The 25,507-nt window shown below is 37.8% G+C and overlaps 1 protein-coding gene across 2 annotated transcripts in view; it reads right to left on the reverse strand.

Moving 5' to 3' along the window:
• Window positions 1–25,507, reverse strand: part of CNOT2 (CCR4-NOT transcription complex subunit 2) — a 90,119-nt gene that overhangs the window by 52,523 nt on the left and 12,089 nt on the right. Inside the window, exon 2 of one of the 2 annotated variants that reach the window (XM_074163021.1) lies at window positions 4,198–4,270. The exons of the other annotated variant lie outside the window; for it this stretch is intronic. The gene's annotated coding sequence lies outside the window, so the exon portion shown is untranslated. The remainder of the gene's footprint in view (window positions 1–4,197; window positions 4,271–25,507) is intronic. 2 annotated transcript variants of the gene reach the window in all.

A 25,507-nucleotide genomic window follows, 5' to 3' on the forward strand; every position in this document is an offset into this window, starting at 1 on the left:
TTTTTTTTTTTAATCAAAGATTCACTAAAGTATGAATCATCACTGAGCAGCATTTTCACAAAGCATAAGGTTTCACAGCAGCAAAGTCTACTGTCACAGCCCAGCTTCTGGCTGGCTTGTAAATTTTCAGCCAGTTGGCTCCTTGGTGCAGTTTTGCTACACCGTTACAGCCATGGTTACGCCACACCAGTAGGACAGCATAATAGCTACAGCAGAAGGAGAAATACTCCTATGATGGACAACCCTATTAAGCAAGTATAACATGTAACTGATTCACATGCAGTCGTGGAATGAACTATGGTAGCCGATATAACTCCCATCCTAAGTTTTTCCGTCATGCCCTTTCCCCAGGGGCTGCTGACAAGCTGCAGAACACAAACAGCAACTGAGCTACCACCAATTTACTCCTGCTAGGTTATAGTGAAATTTGCACAGGATTTGCTACATACCCTGTCCAATCACCACTACAGCTGGTACAACCACCTCTGGGACAGGAGGAAGAAAGCAGCTGCGGGTGCTAACGGCACAAAGCACACCACTTCCACCCACAGGGTGCCGTGGCCACCCAGCACCTGCATGTCCTGTTTTCCTTTATCTGCTCAATTGCCTTTTCACTGGGAAAGAACAACAACAAAAACCCTAATAAACCCACAGATCCTAAAAGATCTTAACTACTGTTACCTTCATGCTTCTCATGTCATACCAAGCGTTAACTCTCAGTCTAAAATTTCAATTGAAAAAAAAACCCAAAATATTGACCAATGCCTGTTAATTTATGAATCAGGTAGTACAGTAAGTGTGCTATAAGAAAATAAGAAAAGGAAAGGAATCTGTCAGCAAGCCATGAAGAACATATAGAGAAAAGATGCATGATTTGAAGTACCGTTTTTTCTTTCTAAATAAAGATAAATTTGCTAAACTGTAGATTAAATGCATAGATAGCTAGTGTGGGCACACATAGCGCTAGTTAAGCGGATAAAACTGAGGAGCTGCAGATTTTGTTTTGCAAACTAAACTTTAAAAAAGGACTTTAAAATTTCTATGTTTCAGCTTATTTAGGAACAAAGTAATTCTCAACGATTTTCAGTATATTATGGCTCTGTGAACTTTCCAAGTATTCTCTGCAGCCTCTATGTATTCACCTTTCTGGGTTTCCTGTGAAGTCTACAGTCCAATTGATTGACAAAAGATTGAAATGAAACTAGCTCACACTTTTTTACCTTCTGGGTGGAAAGTGCATCCTTGGATGGTTCTATTTTCCTCCTTTTATTATTGTTTTCCACTTTAACAGCTTTCTTACCACAATTCTAACTAATTTCAGAGGAAAAAAATATTTCAAGTCTCAATTACTTACAGTGATCCAACAAATATCTAAGGAAGAAAAGCTGGTGCTTAGCCTAGTAAGGATAAAAATATGAGTCCCTTTGGGAACCTTGTGACTTCCAACACTTCTTATCTGATCTTTTGCTCTGTATTGATGCTTCCTAATTTCTTTTCATCAAGAGGAGAACATGTGTGCTGTTCTCCACAAGGATTCTCAAGTTTCATTCTGTAAAGACTAATAACTTTTATAATTGTTCTTGCACTTTATATTAAAAGTAGAATTTTAGTTTCTTCCCTTCCCCCCATATGTGTTCATAGGGACTGACATCCTCTGAATCAGTCTCTGAAATACAACTCTCATTCTTATTCAAAGCAACAAATCTCTTCTCAAGGATTTATTACAAACAAAAATCCACATCTGAAAACATTCTCACAAAAGCATCCCTCTGTTCTAAGTTATTTTCTAAAACTCCTACTATTAAGGGAAGCAAAACGTACATAAGGTATAGTCTTCTGTGAGAGGCTTCTATAAAATTTCTTGGTATCAAAAGTACTAGAGACCGGAAGAGAGAGACAGAGATAGAACAGCGCACAACCAAAGCAGCTGTCTTTTATAAGACAAACCCATCTTAAAAAAAGAACAGAGCTGACAATTTCTCTCAATAAATGAATGACTTTTCATCTGTGAATCCAGTATTTCAAAATAGGTCTGTCTGGTACTGCTTCATGAACTATCAGATCTAGTCCAAATTTAAATAAGCAGGGCTGCACTGCCACTCCTGAATCACACGCCTAGCAGCACTCAAGCTATACCAGTCCTTACCCCAGTGCCCCAGTGTCTGCATCCGTCTCAAGGATTTCTGGCTTTAAGAAGTGATCCTGTTGCCTGGTTCAGAATAAAGAAATTCGTAAACAAGAACAGTCACCTCTCTTCCTTATCACAGCAATTAAGTCAGGATAGCTTCTGTCTTTCTGACACCAAGGATATCTGGAACTGCAACTTCTCAAACTCCTGTTACCAGTCTGCATATTCCACTGCTGCGCTTTAAACACTGGCTCTCAGAGCTGAGGCTTCACCTGTGTGTGGAACCGCAATTCCACACTACAGGCTGCTCAGATCTCAGCTTCTTTCAAGCACTACATGGGAGACTGAAGAGAAACATGTTTTGCCACCAAAAAAAAAAATTCGCAGAAACTATTAGTGAAAAGTCACGCTCTCTAATGGTAAACTACTTATCCAGCTTTGCTCTAGGAAAGTCAAAACGGTCTAGAGACTGCATTAGAAGCAAAGGCAACACACAAACTATTCTGAGGAACAAGAAACCAACCTGTGCCAAGCATAACTTTTTCCCAAACAGTTTGGGATTCTGGGACAAGACCTAGGAGCGCATAGCAGAAAAGTTCACATTGGCATTTAAATCCTCAAACTGAAGCCTAACTGAGCATAACAAACAATACATGACAAATGAAAGGAAAAAAACGCTTCAAAATAACTTCTGGGACTTTTTACAGCATACCACTAAATTCAAATACACATTGCCAAAATGTAAAACAGAATAATCACAAAAGCAAGCTATTCTTGAGGTTTACTGACTCTTCCGCTCATCTTATTTTAACGAATCTTAAGCATGTCATGACATGTTCCTGGGAACGTGTCTATGCTACTTTAACATGCTATTTGGCAAACCCCAAAGTTAGCTTGTATGTTTTTAACTTTATGTCTACTTATCACGCTCACTCCCCAAGCCCCAAAAATTCGTAGGCTCTAATTAACCCACAGTCTGCAGTCCACTGAAATTCCTTCCTAACTCACAGGAATTTAACAAATTTTACTTTGAAAATGGCATAATACCCCATATAGATATGTCATCTCCTTCCTTCCTTCCTACTCTACTTTTAGGCCATAAATATGAAAACTGGCTAAATTACATGGCACCACAGTTTGAGACTTGCAACAAAAAATGCCACCACTGAATTTTCACTTTAGTGATATAGAGATAAATAAAACAGTCCTAAAATTGAAGCTTCCATCTTCAAAGTTTATTTTATTGAATTAAACGCAATGCTATCCTGAAATATTCCATATAATTATTAACAACATACATGTCTGTATGAATAAAGCCAAGTAGTTTTCAGGGATTTTTTTAGGCTTTGCCATTTGAGCTGAAGGAACACTAGGGATTCCAAAGAACATTTATTTGCAGAGCAGACTATGTTAATATGAAAATCTTAATCAAGGATTTATTTATTATTTTTTTTTTAAAGGTGATAAATAAAATGTGATTGTTATTTACATGCCAAAATGCAGAACTCACCCACCCACTCTATGGTACTACTGCTGCAAAGTTATGATCATGGAACTTTGACTAACTTCTGTTATGATTACAGAATACTGTAAAAGAAAAGAATATACTAAAGTATAACATTTATTGCACTACATTTCAATGCATCAAATGTAATAAACCATCAACAGTCAACAAAAAGATGCCTGCACCCCATCTCCTTTATAACTTACATTAGCTAAGTTATGTTCAAATTTGCGAAAACTATCTGAAAGAACACTCTGCTCACAAATCATATAGAAAAATATTTGAAAAAAAAAATTTAAAGCACATAAAAGTAAATAAGCTTCTTTCAATTTCTTTCTACCACATAAATGCACATATCTATCATTCCAAGGAACTTTTTAATAAACTCTCATAAAAGTAGGGAGCACATCAGAAAACTTCAAAGCCACTTCCTTCAACATCTCACCGCTGACTATACTGCCTGAATATTTGAAAGAGCAAAAACTTATACTTTGATAGCTACCCCACTCCCTTAGAATAAGGTTCTCCTCAAAGAACCTTAAGTGCACTGAAAATAGCTACCTACCTAGACACTGTACTTTTTCCCATTAATTTTTTGTCTCTGCTGAGGTAAGCAAGTTTTGACCGATGACCACTTCCTGTAAATGAAGTAAATTAATAAAACATTAGTAAAAATACATTGTTATCTTCTTACAATTCTTACTGTTCCATAAATGGAAAAAAAAAATCCATTTCAGAACATTTTGTGCACTGAAAGTGATACCAAAATAAACTGAAAATAAAAAGCTTTTGAGTAATTTTAAAGCAAAGAGCAAACGCAGTAAAAAGGAATAATCACAAAAACTAAAGCAGGAGTCGTTAACTGTCAAAATTTCATTTTAAAAACAAAATTAGTACTCTTTTGGAGACTTAAGAAAAAAATGAATCTGTAGTAAGCTTTTTCCCCCCAGAAAAAGAAAGGAGTTTACTACATGAACTTAAAGGCTACAGAGATCTAATGTATCTACAAATCCTTTGTCCAAACAGAAAGGCACAGATGCCTTGATCCTGTAAAGACAAGTTATTCTAAAAATAGTACAGAATTAGCCTTGTAACAAAACCACATAAGAAATTAAAAATGCTCCCAAAATTATTTTTAGCTGTGTGTATTTTATTTGCCTTAGCAGAGGACAAAACTTGAATACAGGCCGATTCTTTCTACTGTACACCTTAAAGGGAACTTTGCCTCCTTACCAGAAACACAGAAATGCTCCTCTGCTTGGGACAGCAGAGGAACAAGCACAATCTCATGCCCTAACAGTTTTCAGGTATGACTGGGAAAACATAACCAAAAGCTGGGAGCACAGAATCCGTATTTCCAAATCCAAAGGAAAAGGAAGGAAACAAAAAACATTCCCGACACAAGTTTTAGTTTACTGAAGAAATAATGAGAAAGAAAATAAAAACCACCAAAAAACAATTGGGAAAGCAGAAGCTCTGACCTCTTTGGATCTCCAGAGTCAGTATATTCTGGCTGTAACTGGTACAGGAAATGAACAACTACATTGGTGAAAAACCACATCACCCGAGCCTTGAACACAGAGGACCTTAAGCTAGTGAAGGAACCAACTGTTGCATGCAATGATAAAGCTATAAGCTTTTTTCACCAAAAAAAAAACCAAAAAGCACATTCACACTGTTAAGAGTGATGCCCAGAAGAGGCACAGCACAACCAGTTGTGGTTACTGCAGCTATAAGACAACACTCCACCAAGCGTTTTGCGCCATCCCTTTTCACTTTCCTAAGGTTCCTCAACTCAGAAGAGCAGCAAAATTTCGAAGTAGATTTGTTAAATAATTCCTGTACGCTTATTCTGCAAAACTTTTTCTTCAGCTTTAAGCAACTCAAGAAAAAACACTTCATTGAAAATATCACCGAAGCACTGATATACCCTAGTTGACCTATTCAAAGGGAACATGGACTTAGGCGTCTGAAGAAAGCAACCAAGTTCCCCAGGCCTGTAGCATTTACCCCTGTGGTCCCTGAGCAATTTAAGTGTGGCCCCAATGCCAAGGCTGCACCACACAACCAAAGCAATAGTTTGCCAATGGTAGGGTGATGGGAGGAAGCATAGCCGAGGAGGCTGCCATCGCCGGCATGGCTATAGTGCCCTGGTGCACACCCAGCTCTCGTCACGTCCTGCAAAGAAACTGTAGGACACTGGACAAGCTGCTGTCCTCCTCCTTCCACTTTCAAAGGTTACAAAGTCAATACATACCACCGATAAAGCCAGCAGAAAGTTTCAGGTTCCTCTGGTTCTGTGAAGAGACCAAGCCTCACATATCAAATGCCTATGCCAGACGACCCAGAGACACTCCCTTTGCCAGCACTGGCAAAGAGCAAGTAGCGCCGTCCGATGCGTGTAAGACTTGGCACCGCTGGCTACAAGGATGTGTCTGACAGCTGGTTCTTTACATGACAAAACAGAAGTGGTACCAAATACCATGGAAAACCCATATTTTGAGGAAGGGATTTTTATAAGAACGTTTGCTACAAAAATACAAATTATATCCCTGAAGTCTTAAAGGCAGACTGATCCTTTCTGCCTGACAAGGGACTGGGTCCTTAGAGCTCCAACACCATAAAATATAAAACTAGAGTTTCCAAAACACTATTACAGGTAGTAGGTTCTAAAGTCAGAATGCATCACTCCACACTCAGTAATGCTACTTTCTTTACTTGCTTTAAGATGTTATGATTTCAGCTCTAGCACCCATATACTTGACAATATTAAGTGTTAGAAGAAATACTAATAATTCACTGTATTAAGTTTCTTTTATTTCATTAAATTCAGACTTGCTACATATGGAATGGCTCTTCTTATCCAGCCCTATAAACCTGTTGGTGGGAAAACGCACCATACTCGACATGCAAATATAATAAAATCACAAGAAAAATTAGAGAGAAAGGGTCCTATTCTTTTCCTGAATAGGTATTATAAAGTTAGTCTCAGCATAAGCAACTGGTTTTAGGGTATAATCACTAAGTATCATAATTTCAGAAAAAAAACTCAAACTTTCTCTTTCCCTGGCAAGAAGGGAAACGACTTGGGTTGCAAAGCCTCTCCACGCAGTGCCACAGAAGCAGCTGGGTTTCAGCTCCTCCCTCTCATCTCTTTACAGCATCAATGACACCAAAGCAGCTTTGTGTTCAGTTCCAGCAGAAGAAAAAATGTCATGACATTGTAATGCAATCTTTACCAGGCCAATTCAAACAGCACTGATGAAATTCTGCAACGCTTCAACCTTACCACCCCTGGGACAGGGATTAAGAAAGCAAGAGCCAGACATTGGTCGAGTACCAAAATATGACTTGAGAGCAACATGGCTAAAACAAATTAAATACATTTTGAATGAGAAAATGTCAATCTTCATTTTGTTACATATGTATATAATGTTATACCGAGAAGACAACATGCTAATACAAATACTAGCCTATTTCATATATACACACAAGTCCTATACCGATTAAAATCACTGTAATTCCACCTCATTACAGGGGTTTTGTTCTACATGTTTTATGAGAAATGAGAGTTCTTCGGCCCAAAGGCCAAAGAATACATCAAGCTGTATTCTTCTTTTCCAAATTAGATGTTAATTTGTTGATTAAGAATTTTGCAGGAAATGCTAGGGAAATTCTCCCTACCAAAGAGATACCTCGTATTCAAGAGAGGCTAGCAGTTGCCACCATCTCCTGGATGATAGCCCCTGGCTCCTGCTGAGCTTTCACTTATGCAGAAGGCAGGAGCCATCCTCTGCTTGGTAACACCATTACTGCCTCTCGGACCCATGACAGACCTACCCTACACAACCTCCTTGAGGAACTTATGCCAGCGTCTGACTGTACTTACCAAAAGTCCCTCCGATCTTTGAAAAACCCCTTCGTACAAACATCATGAAGATGTTACCACTTCCCAGAGGGCAAAGAGCAGCTTTTCCTCTCCCTCTCCTTTTGCGCTCATGAGGCACAGCATTGTACTTGTTCCCAGGGGAGAGCGGCTCCAGTTCTTCTGCCCCGCTCTTCCGGGCCATCTTTGCAAGACTCATGTTCTTTTTAGTCCTTTTAACAGTTAATGTACTTCTGTAAGTACAGTACTCCATGTGAGGCCCTAACATCTTCAAACACAGCAACAGTATTTCACTATGATTTGGATACAGGCACTCCTACATATACATCCTAGAATAGCATCTGCTTCTCTCTCTCCCCCTCAACAACATACTGCTGGTCTGCGTGGCTTATTACACTCTACAAGCACTACATCCTTCCCTGCTAATTAACCAGTACTCTTCATTGTACATTTGCACTGTTTGTCATCTCTGAATTTGCCTTTTTATGCAAAATGAGTATATTTTTTTTCCTCAATTATTGCATGATAAAGAGGAAGTATCGACAAGTACTAAACTCAAGTTTAGTTCAGTGTCTCAGTGAAGCACTTATACTACAGTTTTCCAGACAACTTGTAGTAGCTTCAATCTAAGACATGCCTCCTTAGCTTAGTTACATAGACCATGCCAGCATGTGCCAAAAGCTCTTCTTAAAATACACAGTATCCACTGCTTCTCCTCTACTCAGATCTGCTCCACCACAGGAGGATACTGGATTGCCTTAGCACAGTTTAGTTTTGTACTAAATCTGTCAGATTAAGCTTCAAGAGCAATACCCAAATCAAATTCAACCTACAGCATAGGTTTAGGTTTTCCAAAACCTCAACTAAGTGACTGACTCTCCATTCTCACAAACTGAGAAAAAGCATTAACAAAAAACCCCAAAAAACCACAAACACGACACACTCTAATAACTATCTTATTTTAAAAGAAAGTTAGACACAGAGCAGTAAAGGTCACAGAAAAATAAGTAACAATCTATTTTTCTTTTTTAAAAGACAAAACGGATATTACTGATAAATTTGACAGAACTACGCAAAACTCAATCATTTTCTCAAACTTCAGCTTCCCTTTTTGCTTTCCCCCTCCTTTGATTTTTCAGAAATACTATGCAGTAGCCGCAGTCCCCCTTTGAATTCCAGACTACACAGCTTGGACAACTGTCTCCACATAAACAAATCCTAGCAAAAAAACCCCACATTAATGGCCAGGAAAACTGGAAAATACTTCTTCAAGCATTCCAAACTTTAACTTGGATTAATGCAAAGCTAAAACAATGACACCTCTTGATACAGTAAGTAGTATTTCACTATTGGAAAGGTTTCATTATTTAATTTACAAATCTCAGTCATAACAGTGTTTGTACTAAAACATTAAAACATGCATGTCATTTTGCATAACATTTCCTATCTACCAAGTTCAGATAATATAGTCTGCTTCTACTTGCAATACACTAGTTTAATACTTGCATTTTGAATACAGGAGTAGGTTGCCTGCATTTTTTACCCCCCATAAAAGAATTACTTTGAAAGATATTTTCTCTGTAGTCTCACACTCATCAGTGTTGACTGATTAACAGTTTCATTACTCCAACTTTGATTTGCTGTTCTCAAGTTGAAAATTAAATTTATTTCAGCATCCTCCTTCCAATTCAGACATTCCTACACTGCTTTGACTTTACATACTTGCAAAACCTTCAGCTGATCAATGATCCTAATCCCAACCACTTCAGGTCATTTTCAGGAACAAACTGTCGAGAGATTTATTTTTTTTATTTTTTTTTTTTAAACAGAGAAATAGCTCCCTCCTCCTGTCTGTACTAATGCTAAAACAGAAAGAAAAGGTTCCTCTAAGTAATGAGGCCTTTTTGCATCCTCCACCAAATCTGCAGCACAAGGTCTTTGTCAGTAATGGAAGAGATCAGAAGCAGACAGCTGCATGAAGAACTCTGCTTTCAAAAGCAGCACTTCGGCTTGCTTCTAGTCAGTCAAGAGAAGTATCAGGGGAGGAATTGCTCCCTAGTATGACCTCTCTCTACTGACTATAAAGGGAGCCTGAAGAGGTAGGTGAACCAGATTTCAAACTTTTTAGTAATTAAATACAAGCAAGGCAGACCTTCTCACTGCATTTAGCTGAGCATACTTTACATTTCCTCTGATCTTACTGATTGGAACAAAACCAATAATCCTAAATTGGTCATGCCAGAATTCTAGTGACTCATGCTAAAGGGAATATCATAATTTTTATTTGTCACACAGAAATGCAACCACCATCTAGAGTGAATGGTTAATTAACCATGTACAATAAACTAAAATAAAGTTTACCACTTACTGTATTTATCTGCAGCTCATTTACTTATGCGGTCACATACTGTTTCAACTGCATCTTACACTCGTCTAAGCTCTAAATTGCCATTAGTGTCTCAGGATGCAGCACTTGTAGCCTGAAGTAGAACAGGCACCAATGATCTGCACTTATAACAATCAAAAATTATTTACAAACTGCTCAAACATGCAGAACTTTGGCAGGAGCACAAAACAACTACACAAAAGGTAGTTAACAGAAAACAAACACTAAACACAAAGGACACATGATCTTGAATTATCTTTTACCATAGAGACTACCACTATTAACTTGAGTGGAAGACAGCTATCAAAGCAGAACCACCACTATTTTGCAGACAAGTTCACCTATGTGACCCAAGCATAACAGTTGATAAGTACAGACACACAGAAACTTCTGAGTAACGCTTCTGAAACTTCCTACTATGCAGGTACAATGAAATAGGGAAAAAGAAATAATTGAAGCTTGTTCTAGTATCAGTTTCCCCTTTAACCACTTCAGGAATTCAACATAAAAAGATTACTTTTCTTTCCATATAAAAGCTAAAAATACAGTAACAGTTTCCATTCAGAAAAAGTCACCATCTGACAAGTACGAAGAAAATCTATGCAGGAAAGTTTTAATTAATAGTTCTAACGTATTAATGGAGAGATCATCCTAAAGTATTCACATTTCTGCATACTTTTCTGTCCAGTTTACTTGACACTAAAAAAAAAAAAAAAAAAAGGCTTCTCTACTTGGCACCTTAAAACCACATTCTTGTTCACTTGCAACAACCCTAGCAGAACAGGGATTTTCATTTTACCAAAGTTAGGGGGCGGGGGTATAGCAATCCATATATCAAGATAAACACACACACAAATGTGTGTACATGCATATCTCAATAAAAAGGTCTCCCTGCAGACTAAAGATTTCAAAAGCTTTATGAGCTGGCAGCACTTACATTTGTTTTTGTTGTTGTTTTTTGGTGGTTTTTTTTTTTTAAATTTGATAATATAAGACTCCTATAACATAAGCTTCACTTTACCCCTCTCGCCCTGAAAAGTTCATTCAAAGTGTATTCAAGTATATTCAAAGTCATTAAACACAAGCAGATACTCAGCTTCTGGCTAACAATATTCACATTCAGTAACATTTTTCAACTTGCTCCTTTCAAATTTCTTCACTAGCTTGTATGACTTGACAACTGTTAATCTTTCACTTTTAATTCCTCCTCATGTTGCACTTCCAAGAACATAACTTTAAAATCCCCATCTCTTATGTGATGTCTTCCTCAGTATCTGGGATGCATATATACACTGAAGACTCCATCCAAGGAGTGAATTTCCTATGGGAAGACTACTTACTTTTAATAAAGATGACTAAAAATGATGAAGTATTCACTTTGTTAGATTTCAGATTGTCAAAGATCTAAACAAATTAAAAAGGGCAAGAAAATGTCACCACAAAAATGCATAAAATTGCAGCATTCCAAAGACACTGAATCGGTCCACATTGCACAGACGTTAACACATGCTCCCTATGAATAAACATGCAGATAAGAGGAACTTCACATGGGCATACGATCAAAAAGGAATTAAAAAAAAGTAATATCTGGCTTGGGCCAGTACAGGTAAGTGTATACAATGTCAATGAAATTACACAATTTCCTGTTGATATTACATGCATTTATGGTCTCATATATATTTGTTTCATTACCTGGAAATTACAGCTGCCCAAACCATTAGAGCTGTTTTCCAGTGGTTCTGAATTCTTATTAATAAAGGACATTTCAAAATATCCACTGTAGGCAAACATTGTTTTAATCACAAATTCTAATTCAAGAAATTAATATTATCCTAAAAATTGGAAAATATTACTGCTGGAAAAAGGAAACTGAAAAGTACATCCAGGTTCCCAACAGGATGCAGAAGCAGGTCCAAACAGGAGCATGGATAGCACTTAAGAGAGCAACCAACTTCCTCACTGGTTTGAGGCAAATTTTGACCCTGCTGTGCTCTCTAAGGCATGCAAATCCCAACACACATCACCACAGCACTAAAATTAACAGAATTGATATTTCAAAAAATTTTTTTATGAATGTGTAATAGAGCTGACAGAGAACCACCTGTAGATGTCCACCTCTAACATGCTGGTCCAAGTCTCCTATTCAGGCTCGAAGCCATGAAGTGACTCAGACTCCTGCTAAGGTACTCTAAACATCCAAAAAACAAACTAAAGGCAAACTCAACACCTGATGTTAATTTATTGGTCCTGGTAAACACCATGTGTCTTCACAATATTTTCTTCAGTATTGCTATACTGTAGCAATACACACCATCACTGTCACCCAAAGACCTGTCAGCCACTCTGCTTCAGTGAAGATCTCCAGAAAGCTGATATGACATTTCTGCTTCGCTGGGATGAGCAACTCTAAACTGCAAGACTTGCATATCCCATCCCAGATTAAGTAAAACTAATTCAAATTAAACTTTAAATTTGGAGGAGGAACCCATTCTGAAGATAATCCTAAGGGCCTTACTCTAGGTGGTAGGACAGGCATCTAGATCAAGATTTAAGGGTTCTAAATTCACCAAGGCAGAAAAGCCTTCAAAGATACTGTGTCCAGAATCACCCCAGTCAGCTGCCTCCAACAGATAGGACACGAGCAAAATTTCTTGGCACTGGCCTTGAAGTTTAGTCTTCCATTGAGAGAAAAAAACCCACCACATTCCAAGTCAACAATACAGTTTTTTTGAGTCTCTTAATTAAGAGACTCCTATTTAATTATTATGAAGAGAAAGGAGATAACCTCACCATACCTTAGCACCATAAAGAAGCCAATCAACCAGATACTTTACTGTTAGCAGATTTGCATCACTAAAAAATACAGAAACTTTCTCTGTGACGCTCACTTCCGTATTTCCATTCTAGTATCCTGAAATCAAGAGACACACCAATTTCTTTCCTGACTGGCCAAGAGAACAGCCAGGCCAGGAGCACCACGGAAAAAGGCGGTGAGAAGCTGAATGCTTAAGTTTAAAATTACTCCATCTTTCTCTTCTGTTTTGATATTAGAAGAACAGGCTGTAAAATCCTTTGCCTCTGCAGTGCAGACTTTCTCTAGTATACAGTGAAGGTCCATACTCTGACTCCAGCAAAGAAAGGTAGTGACGAACTGCAGGACAGTAGTGGCATGACTGGTAATACTTGTAACTAGTGTAGCAAAAACAGAGAATTTGTTAGGTATGGGGAGGTGTTGGGGGTGTGTGTATTTTTTTATTTAGAGAAAGGAAACTGTAGGCAGGGGGGACAAAGCAGGTGATATGAACCTGCTGGAACAGCTAGAGTGATAGCAACAGAGGAAATATAGATGGGTCATAGGTACTGGAAGCAACACTTGTGAAGCCTTCAACTACTCTGACTTTCTGCAAATCTGAACAGTGAGTAAGGAAAAGATGAAGCCGAGGTCTTCAAGCAGTGTAAAAGCCACCTTATTTGGGGAAAAAAAAAAAGTGAAAATAAAGAGGCAGAAGATGCTCAATGGATGCCACTGTCAGTTAGAAACCCTGACAAAATGAAAGATCATTTGTTCAGGACAAACATCACAGGTTTATGAAAAGGCAGATCCTCTACAACAGATACAAGCGTTTTGGCAAAACACAGGTATATTCTTGCATATCCCGGGCTTTTTTAGAACACCTATTCTTAAACTCCGACTATTAAAGCTTCTCTATGTCAAGGCAGCCAGACATGAAGGCAATACCAAAAATATCTTCTTAAGAGCCTGGAACTTCTGACCTTTCTTTCCATCAGCCAAAGAAGCATATGTCTGCAGGAAAGCAGAGTTGTGCTTTGGCCGTACCAGCAGGTAAGAACAGCCTCGCTACTGCCAGCTACTGCAGAACATCCATGAGGTTGTGGGATGTTTCCCTTCCCTCTTCTGTTTCTAATACACAGCACATTGCAGTGCCTGCACCTAAATTCTAGAAGCGCCAACCATTGTCCCACTAGCACCTGGAAGTGGTGATCGCTCTGAAGGACAAAGATGGCAGAAGACCTGTATTTTAAAGAGAAGTTATTTTACTCCCAAATTATGTGGGGAAAGACAGATATTACTACACAAGTCCAACAGCCTAGGGCACACACCCAGACAAGTTAACAGGCATCCATTGCATCTACTGTTTAAGAGAGAGGTAAACAGAAGCTTTTGCACTTAGCCACCACCTTTTGGCCCTACACCACACAGAGTTTGAAGAGACCATCAAGCCACTACCACAGATACCAATGACAAGTAGGGTGAGCAGATTTGAAGGCTAGAAACTCTCAGTGAAAAACTGCACAGCTCAGGGAGAAACAAAAATAGCAAAGTGTTGTCAGCAAACAGGGGAGGATACCAAAAATACTCCAGCTAAACACCAGTTGCAAAGGCAAGAGGTCTCCAGTTCAAGTAGCCATGGGCATACAAGGATCACACGTGGCTGATGCCTCAAAAGTAAAATGATCCTCACATCTGTCAGAAACCTGCAAAAGTAACTTACTTTTTTTTTTTAGTATAGTTAAAGAAGTTCAAGAAGAAGTTTTTGGCAAAGATATTAGCAAGTTAACTGAATATTGTTCAAACTGTTGGACGCAGTGCCTGAGCCCTGGCTTTACAGCACAAGCAGCATTTGGCCCAGTGTCTGTGAAACGGAACTGAGACAGTCCTGACAGCGACAACTCAGCTTCTGCACAGTGGGAGTTCAGCATGAGCTGACATCACTCATCTGAGCACACCCGCACTAGTCCTGCTTTCTTGTTTGAAGTTGGTCAGCGTACATCACTGCAGCTAAATCAAATTTTACACTGAAACTGCATTTTATTCTATCTAATGGATTATAGTTAAGTTTCATTCTCCTTAATTCTTCAAGCATCTTATGTTTATGTGGAGCTACAAACACACACCTGTGCTAGTCTGGCACAGTGAAGCACTGATGCAGAGCTATTTTGTTTAATTTCCTCAAACAATATAGCTCAGACACAGGTGTATCTTTCTCCTCTAATCTTTCCATTTAACCCAACACCACAGTACAATATCCCATGAACGTTTCAAGCATTTTATCCACTGCTATTTAAATGGATATTAGATAATCCCAAAATGCTCTTATTTTTACATTGCCAGTACAGCAATTTTAGAGTAATGCAGCAACAACAACCAAGAAAAATAAAAGTGCAGTTCATGATAAATAGCTACATATCTCCTAAGTAGGACTTACTATTACAAGGATAAGGAGACATGCCTTCACCCTTAATATACACATACTCCTTCGAGAGACAAGAGTACATGACTTCAATAAATACCTCTCGTGGACTTTGTTAAAGCCACAAAACAGTGGTATATGCGCTTGTCAGCTCTGCTTGCAAACAAATGCCTAATCATCAGCGAAAGTTACTCAAAATATTGTTAGCATTTTTGCTCATTTGGTTTGAGAGCACTTTGCAGAACACTGGTTTCACTCTTACTGGCGTTTCCTGGTTCATCCATCAATGCTGCGAACTGCTGGTGCACTCCTGCACGCCCAGACCAACCGCAGCCTCCAACAGCAACAAACAGCAGAAACAACCCTGCCCCTGAAGAGCCAGCAGCAGAGGGTGCATGAAGAGGAGGAGAACAGACCAGCAAGATACCTTTGCTGACATGCAAAAGAGTTGCTGCAGCGAGCTGTTGATCAGCAACAGAGATGCAGGGGAAAAAAGAGTATTTGAATAAATAAAGCGGCCTCAGGGTACAATATTCAAAATGTGGTACTAGAAAAATGTCAGAACAATCAGCAATGTCCCTTCAATCACTCTATTTTCTTTTGATACATCCTAACTCTCAACTTGAAACACTACATACACAATTAACCTCACCGAAGTCAAATCAGAAACTCTAAGCTACATTTAGTGTGGAATTGGGGCCAGTCTGTCCACCAATGCAGGTGCTTTTACACACAGGGAATCCTACCAATACCAATATGGCCCAATCTAAATTAAGATCTGAAAACTAAGTTGCCCCCTCCCTTTTTAAGGATGGAATGAGGGATGTAGAAGAGCTTTTTCCCTTTCCCTTCATTTTTCCCTCCTCTTGTTTTAAATAGAAAGGATGAGAAATTCAAGGAGAAAATACAAGAAAAGCACAATGATCTAGAACTCCCCACTGCTAACATATCCTTCATACAGGAATTTTGAGAAAAGCTGGTTTTCACATTAAATATAGCATGTTCTCTCATAACTGAATGTTCACCTGCATAACAGTCTTTGGCCAGGTACACTAAAAATTTGGACTTCACTGCTTAAGTTTCAAAACTGGGAAATAGATAACAACTCAGAAGTCTTCAAACATTTCAGTCTTTGCAGAGTACCTATAATTATCAAGCAAACTTATAAAAATCCAATTGCATTTAACATGTAAAAGTATGGCTACAACTACTCCTTCTAAGGCTCATCCAGATTTTACATTCCCTTTATAAGGAGGAGCAAGGTAGCACTGTCAATTAAAAAATCTGCACATCTCTTCCAGCTGCTCAGTGTCCAGGTTCTTTTGCCCTTGATTAGAAAACTCTTCTTTATTCCTGAATGGTAAATCCAAATACCCAGGAACAGCATGAAGCTTATTCGTCTCCTCTCTCATGAACATGCTCATTTCTCACGTCAGAAAACTATTCAGCCTTTTGCTCTTTAAATTGGAAGAGCTAAATGTCATTTCTTTTGATGTACTGCAGATGACAACGTAAGAACTCGTTAGGTCAAATTATTGTTTCAGTATTGTCTGTGCCACTCCACACTCTTAATTTGTTGATGGACCAGAACATGTAATTCCACTCATCAGTTCTTAAGAGGCACTAGTACTATTTAGATGACAGCTAAAGACAAAAAGCTCACTTCCTAAAGTAAGCACAGATATATCTGAAAGCACAAGGATCTTGTAATTAAAAATGTGTCATTACACAGCCACTCATAAATAGAGCTATACAGAGCACTGCTTTGATTATTTTACAATATATTAGAACCATTCTTTTAAGGGAAGGTACATTAGAACACTCAAGGCTTTACATCAAGTTTCAGTATTACAAATGTTACTGTGTATGTTAAACCCATCTCCTGCAGTATTTAAAATTAATTAAGCTTCCAGGAATGAGCACCCAGCAATCTTCTTGACTGACTATATGTAATTAAGATTAAAAGATATACATGCATAATAAAACATTAAAAAAATGCTCCAAAGTCAACTCTAGAGATAATGATATTTACATAGATTTAAATACAAAAAATATAATATTTTAAATAAGTTTTCCCAATAGTATCATCCCCAGGTTGCCCCACATTCAAGTTTTTCTTGCTATGTATTTGCTGGCTTTTCGTCCCTTCAAAATAGCTCCTATAACAATAAAATAACAACAACAACAAAAGAGTATTTGACAACTTTCCATGACAAATCAATTAAAAAATAATGCTGGTATAATCTCTGCTCCTGTACATATCTGGACTCCCGAATATATTTTAAGTTAAAGTATCAATATGCAAAACAATTTTTTGAAAGGTCAATACATTCTCATAATAAATGATTTGAAAAAAGCATACTAGAACAGTTTGTTTAGATAAAAAGACGACTAAATATTATGTCTCTTTTAGAGTTTGCTTTGAGTTGAATTAGACACATCCTATATCCATTTTCACTCACTTCTGACGAGCATAAAGAACAACTGAGGCAAGGAAAAAACACAAAGGTCTCAGACAGTACCACTTAAACACCAAAAGCAACAGATAGGAAAACGGGGCTGAAAGTATTATCAAATATTGACAGTGAGAATTAAAATGATACAAGTTATTCTACTTTTCCTCCCTCTGCATATCAATAAGTCTCTAAAGCTAAAATTTTGCACTGAATATTTGTTAGTACTGGATAGACCATAACTAGTTGAGAGTAGCACCACAAACAAAAGTTATGGGGAATTGTTAGCATATTTTGCTACTACACAGAAGAGCAAATCCCAGGTTTATACTCTTTACTGAAAGGCACAGGTTCCCTCCTTCGTTCCCTCCCTATGAATAGAATGCAAGGAATGCAGCTTCTGTTTCTCTATCTAAAGTTTGCGAAGTGAGACAAACAGAACTTACTATAAAAACTGTTATTCCTAGAGAAATTAATTCTTTGAGCCTCTTATAATGGATACTCAGACTGCAGCAGCCAGGAGCCAGATTTAGGACTTGCTACTAGAAAGATGGATGGTCTGGCTCCTGGAAAGAGACACACTTCAAGAAGCTGAGAAGTAATTTGACTGTTAGGAAACTATCAAAAAAGCTACCTTTGGATAAGACAGGCATGTAGATAAAAACAGAATAAAAACTAAATGAAGAAAGTAGAGGAGCCTAGAGCAATGCAAGATTACAGATCTGAAGTATCTCTCCCACAGAGTTTATTTTACCATAACTCCTTTTGCAGATTGGTCGTAACAGACCTTTTCTATTTTTGGTTAGTAGTGTATGAAGTGACTTTTGTAAGAAGATAGACGTGGAAAACAACAGGACCCATTTGCTTACTGGCACGATACTCACCTTTTAGTAGGCATCCATGTAGAAAAAAATGCAGAAATTATTCTGGAAATGTTGGGCAAAAGTAGTATATTTGCTACAGAAAGTTACAGAAAAAGGCATCCTGTGCAGAAAAGGATCTCAGACTTCACCTCGACTCACGCAATTTCAAATGGTTATTCCGTGAAGTATCATGTTAGTCACATCATGAACAGACGCGCAACATCTTACTTCAGTGACACTTTTAAATTAGTTGGCAAGCCAAGATCTTGCTCCATCTATGAAATATTCCATCTATGACCTCCAAAATCTAATTTTGTGAGAAGGACCAAGAACACCAATAGCTTCCTAGATGACGTTTAAGCTGGAGAAGAGCCCAGCAAACTACCTGAAATATCTCTTCAGAAACTTGTTCCTGTCTTTCCCTGATGTAGCAGTTCTCTAATTCAGCTGTCTTGCTGGAAATCAGAGATAATTGTTAGAGCCTAAGGCAGTGCTTGCAAGCCTGTCTAGCAACGAACTGTGAAAAAAAACGACTTCCAGATTTATCAGAGCAGGCTCTGCCAACCGACTTCTTCACTGGTTCTCACAGCAACTTTGTAGCCAGTTTACCTACTGGCAGGATCTCCTGGGCTTATGTTTATTTGCTCATTTGCCTGTCATACAGGTATCTCTGCTGGCAGACCGCTGTTTGCCAGGAAGCTTTTATGAATGAAGGAAGAAAAAGGAAGAGCAGAGCACTTTGTGGGGGCGATGATCATAAATAGTCTGCTCAGACACAGCTGTATCAAAGCAGTTGCTTTGCAGTTGACATTCCACTCAGAAGGCTGACACCACAGAAATACAGCAGAATAGGTTTAGATCGTTCTTCCCTCGTTGCTTTCTAGGGGAAACCAGCACCTTGCACAAATGGCTTCTGACTCTTGCTTCCAGGAGAGAAAAACATGACGTGGTCCTGAACAGCCTATATTGTCCAAGACCTTCATTGCTTTTTACATTCTGTCACTTTCTAAAATCTCTCCATCTAAGGCTTTTTGTTTCCTATGCAAAACACCTTTTTGCAGCCTATGAATGGTAACACTGGCATTTTCAAGAAAGGCAGAGAAGGAAAAATAATTCTAAGAGACAGAGCTTATTCCTCTATGCCCCTGGAATGGCAAGCTGCAAGACCAGCTGCAAGGAACTGGAGAGATCACATAAATGGAGAACAGTTTAATGACTTCTGTTTTATAAACCCTTAAACAGCATTTCAGGGGACACCCTCCTACAGTCTTGTAGGATACCTGTTTAACAAATAGCAGTACCTTCCACCACACTGATCTCCAAGACAGAAGATTCAGAATCAGCTGTGCCTCACCTAACTCAGCCGCAGCAGGAGAATCCCTGGATCTGGAAATTTACTTTCCTTAACAACCTGCTGGGAAGGTCCTTTGAGCTAATTGAGGAAAGCTAGACTTAATGCCTATGTAATGTCTCTATTAACTCTTTAACAGAGACACTGTTTACTTTAAGGGTTAACAGAGACATTACTTAGGAAATCCATTAGGTAGTTTTAAGTATCCCAGTAATCCAAAGTGTTTGCTTAACCAAGGTGTGCTTTGAAATAAGTTAAAGACAGTACTGTCAAGTCTCTTATCTGGACACAAGCTAAAGATGAGTTTAAGTGGGTATCACACTTTCAATTTCACCAGCTCCGTTACTTACCATTCTGATATTGAGGTCAGGACCAGAGTCCTCTGCAACAGCTAGTCATATCACAGGCAGTTCTCTGCCCCATATTAGACTGGGGTGGTGTGATTTTCTATTTCTCAGAAGGATTAAAACTTGAACTATTAACTTGGTTTAATGAAAGTGACGCTGTGGGTTTGAGATGTTTTAAGGCACTTTTCAATATGCAGTCATAAATTTTACTTTTCCCATAACAAGGAAGAACTTCACTTGAGAACTGCTTACTAAATTCCGCAAGAATGTAAAATGTAGCAAAGCCACAGCCTCAGGCTGTATTATCCCTCAAAACTAATCCATATGTGAAAAAACAATTGCCCAATTTTGTAATATATATCTGATGGCTTCATATCAGTCTGGAGACTGCAACTCATGTTTGCAAATCAGCAGTAAATATACTTTTCACTACAGAATTAAAAGAAAAAAATAGAAACATTCTAGAAATCTCTAGGCTTCTCTGTAACAGGATGAGGGAAAAAAAAATCACCTTCAGTATTAAATCTTTTATCTGCAATATTGAGAAACTATAGGTTTTAATACTGAAATTAAATTCAGTGAGACTGATGTTTAACACAAAAGAAATTTCACTTTTAAGAAGAATTCACCCTTCAAGAATCTTCAAAACCACATGAAACAGAAGTTAAAATTTTTAACTAAAGTATGAAAGATCATCATATTTTCTAACTGGCATAGTTACTATTTAATGTCATTTAGTATGGCTCGACTGTAAAAAATCCTTTAAGAAAAAGTTTTCAACTAAATACAATTAACCCATTCATACTTTTCTTTCAGAGTAAAGCGTTCCTAAGTTACGACCAAACATCCCAAGATAAAAGCCTAAATGAAAGAAATGGTTTCAGTAGTTTACTCCTTTGAAGTGCATCATGATTAACATGTGTCAGTTACATGATGTATATGGGAGTAATATACTTCTGCTGCCCTAACGGAGGCTCCCTTAACCACTTCCACATCTACCTCTTTTCAGAAAATTAGATTTTTACCATTACATCTCTTACTGATCCAGAACTCTTTTTTTTTTGGAAAAAAAAAAAGTTTCCACAGTAAATGTTTACAGTAAGTCCATCAGTATCAAGCACATTTCTACAGTTGTAAAGTCTAACAGCCAATTTAAAGAACAAACACATCATAAAGATCAATTTTAATGCTGTTGAAACAGTGATTGTCAAGTATGTTACATACCTGACATAGACTAGCAAAACTTCAATAAAAAAAAAACAACTAAAAAACCCAAAACCAGTAAGAGGCAACATAGCCCGATTTAACTTTGATAGGACACAGAAATTGGTGACAAAAACCCTACCTCATATTTTAAGGAGGTTTTTACAAGCAAGGCCAGTACCTTGGGCTAACTTCATAGTGTTAGCATGGTGGCCCAGGAAGGGCTTTCTCACAATAAATCTAAAGAGAAGTGCAAAATTAGAGGACACTGAGTCATTTACTGAGTGTGAGAAACCAACAGAATTGCACAGCTCGCAAACTTTTTATTCTGCATATTTTACACCTAATCCAATTTATACTGTTCTGGTTCTCTAAAAATAAGGAGAAAACTGTAAATCAAACATTTTTAGTCAAATCCAGCAATGATTTATATATGCATCTGAAGGGGGAAGCACACATTAAGAGTCTGCAAAATTAACAAAACTATGCACTTGCATTATGCATAATTACAGAATTATACATTAAAAAATTATCATAATTTTCAGCCAAAAGAATCTAAAACTTCATAAAACTTTATAAACTACAGACTCTGGTTTTCCCAGACAAAGAAGGTTTAAGAGGAAAGATCCTAGAGGCGCTGTGCCTGAGGTCGGAAGAGCCAGTAAACAAACCATAATTCAATACAGGCCCTTCACTAAGAAAGACAAGCACCACAACACAGGCCTGAACAAGGGGGGAGAAGAAAGCATGAGTACAGAACTGATCCCTCACAAGAAAATGCGCTATCCACATTCTCATTTGTGATCTTAATAAACACTATTCACACAGGAACACAGATGCAGTCTCCAAAAAAATGCATAATCCTAAGGGTTCTAGTAACTATACATTGCTTTTTTGTTTGTTTTTTTGAAGATTATTCAAAGGTTTTACAATTGTTAATATATTATACTGTAATTGCTATAGTGATACAAGACTTATTTAGGTTCTTATGCTTTAGCACAAATCTAGCAGTGCTACTGCCTATTTATATAGGAAGATTTTACCAAAACTCTGGGTTACAGGCAGAAAACGAGACCCACATAGTAAGAAAAAATCCCTCTACCTGGAAGTTGAAGTGTAAAGTGGGAAAGTTTTACTCCAGCAACTCAATGTCACAGTTACACGTTTTAAGTCCACCCTAGTGAAAATTACTGAATGTTCATTATCTGCAGCATATTTGCTTAACATATAGATCTGCTATATGTGTATTGCCACAATTGTAGTCTGGAAAGGAGAAAAACAGTACAGCAGCCCTTAGACATGTCTTAGGCACATTACAGTAACACGCGCACTCTTGTTCAGTTATGCTTATTCATTCAGAGAAAACATGTGGTACATGCACGTGTTTTCAAGGATACATAAGAAGTTCTTCCAGTTCTTTCCCTGGACTTCCAGAGGCCTAGATGCCTACCTTTTAGACAGCTAAAGTCAGAAGAGAAAAATTTCACCTCAAGCATTAAGTGGAGGAAGATATGTGGGATAAATCTGGATATTAAATTGACAACCAAAGATTTACAGCTGAGTCTGGGTATTAACCGCCTCACTTGTAAAACACAAAGAAGAGGAGAAAATGAGTCATATCTTACTTGAATAGACATCTTTACTATTTTCACAATAGTTTTAATGTGAGGTGAACACACCGAATAAAACTAAAACCTTCACCTCACCTGAGAACATTCACTCCTCTTGTAACAAACACTTTCTTTTAACTGCTTCACCCTTTTCCCTCATTACATAACCCTCCTGTACTCTTACAACTAAAGTATCTTCATTTACAACACAATTTTTTTAATGTAGCATTGACAGTCATTCCTTAACGATGAAGTTATAGCTAACCCCCCGCTTTCCAGTGCATTCTCATAAATGCCAGTAATCTTCCTAATGGATTTACAGGCCAAGGTTTTTTTCTTAAAATACAACTTCTCTCCTCAAGTGAAGCTTATTTTCAGAAAGCAAAACAAAACAACAACAAAATCAAGATAGCAAAAATACATTTTGAAAACATTTAACCCCAGTGCCATTTTCAAAAGAAATCTTGGGCAGATAACTCATGTTGAAAATCATATCATGCTTTAAAGTTAGGAATTCCGAAAACAATCTTGTAATTTGAGGTTTATCCAACACTTCTAATGATTTTCCAGAAATTTTCTATAGGTCTTCTTATTATCCATATTGAGAAAACTGCACAATAAATTGCATGCACATGAAATGCACTTTGATCTGGGCCTTGTTCAAAATTGCCTTCAAATGCACTCTTTGAAAAAGAAAAAGCTATGAAAACATACAGATTTGGTTTTACTTTCAAGAGCAATGTACATTGTTACAGACAGCACAGGCAGCAATACTGTCTTGAATAATCTTAGTCAATGCTTTTAGACACCATATTCATTTGCTTGGCCAAATTACAGAGTGCACAAGCCTTTTATGCCCAAATACCTCCTTTAACCATCTTTCAGGCCAAACTGATCAGATTTATTTTTTTGAAGTAGCTAAGATAGTTCAACCATTTCTGAATGTTTTTAAATAGGAAAGTATCACCCCTCCAGCTGAAAACATTTTAAAACCTAGTCTATTGGGATGCTCTAGCACTTGAATGCTGCCAAACGCTGACAAGCAGGGCATGTTCTTGTCTTAGAAAGGTACTCGCTGTGTACCATCACAAGGAAGACCTGCTGAAGTTTGCTTCAGCAGCAAGGATCTGCAACACCACCCCACTCACGCCACACTGAGATCGTACAGAATTTCACAACTTCTCTCTGCTGATATACAACGCATATTTCACCTTCTTGCACGAGGCATCTGTGCAATGGTGTGGATGTAAGCCTAGCCACAGGATAGCTAAGGACACTTCATCTTAGGACTGAGAAACACCTTAATTCTCTTAGAAGTCAATTGGGTGCCCTCAGGAGTATAGCTAGGACACAGGGGAAGAGGAAATCAGAAGAGGAATTAGAGTTCAGAACAGGAACAGAAAAAGAAACTGCAGAGAGAAAGACACAGATGTGTAAGATGCTGACGCGAAAGCAGAGAGTCCCAAAAACCCAGCCACTACAGCATGCAGAGCTTCAGATCCTGGATTCATACCCACCATTTCTGGATTTCCTCATTCTTTTGGTGTACAGACAGTACAGGGATCACTGTCAAGATATACCTGTATCCTCTTCTAATTAATGAGGCAGAGACTATAGAAAGAAAACAATGTGTCTAGCTAAGATGTTTAAATGTCACATATGTAAACTGATTTTATGCATCTCTTAAGGTTTGTCTTTTTTTTTTTAATTTATTTTATTTTAATAATGAGGAGGAGCCTCACAAAGATTTTCACAAGTGCTTTCTGCTTGAAATATTTCAAGAGACTATGCAGAAGCATTAACCATTCACAGCTCCAAATTAAATTAAAAGTATTTCTGTTATGGAATATTAAGCCAATGCCTCAGTTTCTCTCTGTAATGCATGGCTGTCACCCCAATGAGGCAATATAAAAATATAACTAACTTTTTCAAAAACTTATTACAAAGCACTTCCATGAAACGGTAATGAAGAAATTGGGGAGATAACTTATAAAATTTGCATTGCATGATCTGAACAATGGGATTAAAAAAGAAAAACCTCAGTGAGTGAGCACCATGCATCCTGTGCGGCAAATGAGGCCAGAGTCCTCTGGGAAAAAAAGCATTTTATCAAAAAAATATATAATGGTGATATGCAGATTGAACCTGACTTAAGAGAGGAAAGAGAACCTTCATTCCAGCATTTCTTAAATTCAGATAGCCCTGACTTTGCAATTTTAACATTCATTGAAGCAGGGTTTTATGTACTGACGGAGGGGTTTGTTTTTAACAAAACTTCAAATGCTCATATAAGCAGTGACCTACATCCCCTCTCAGTTTATGAACTGAAAATGAGACAAGTTTATGATGTGGCAATACAAAGACTAGGCATTGGGAAGAACAATGAGGTAATCCAAAACTTTGCTTTTCAATCTTAAATTGCTGGGAAAGCAAAAAACCAGAGTGAAAAGAATAGATGAAAAAGTGAAAGAAAGTATAGGGACAAAAAAAAAAAAACAAACCATAAGAATACATAAGGTAGAAAAAGGAGGCCTTCTGGGAGCACAGGAGACAAAAATGGCTA

The sequence above is a fragment of the Numenius arquata genome, chromosome 2 (assembly GCF_964106895.1).
Source record: "Numenius arquata chromosome 2, bNumArq3.hap1.1, whole genome shotgun sequence".
NCBI lineage: Eukaryota > Metazoa > Chordata > Aves > Charadriiformes > Scolopacidae > Numenius > Numenius arquata.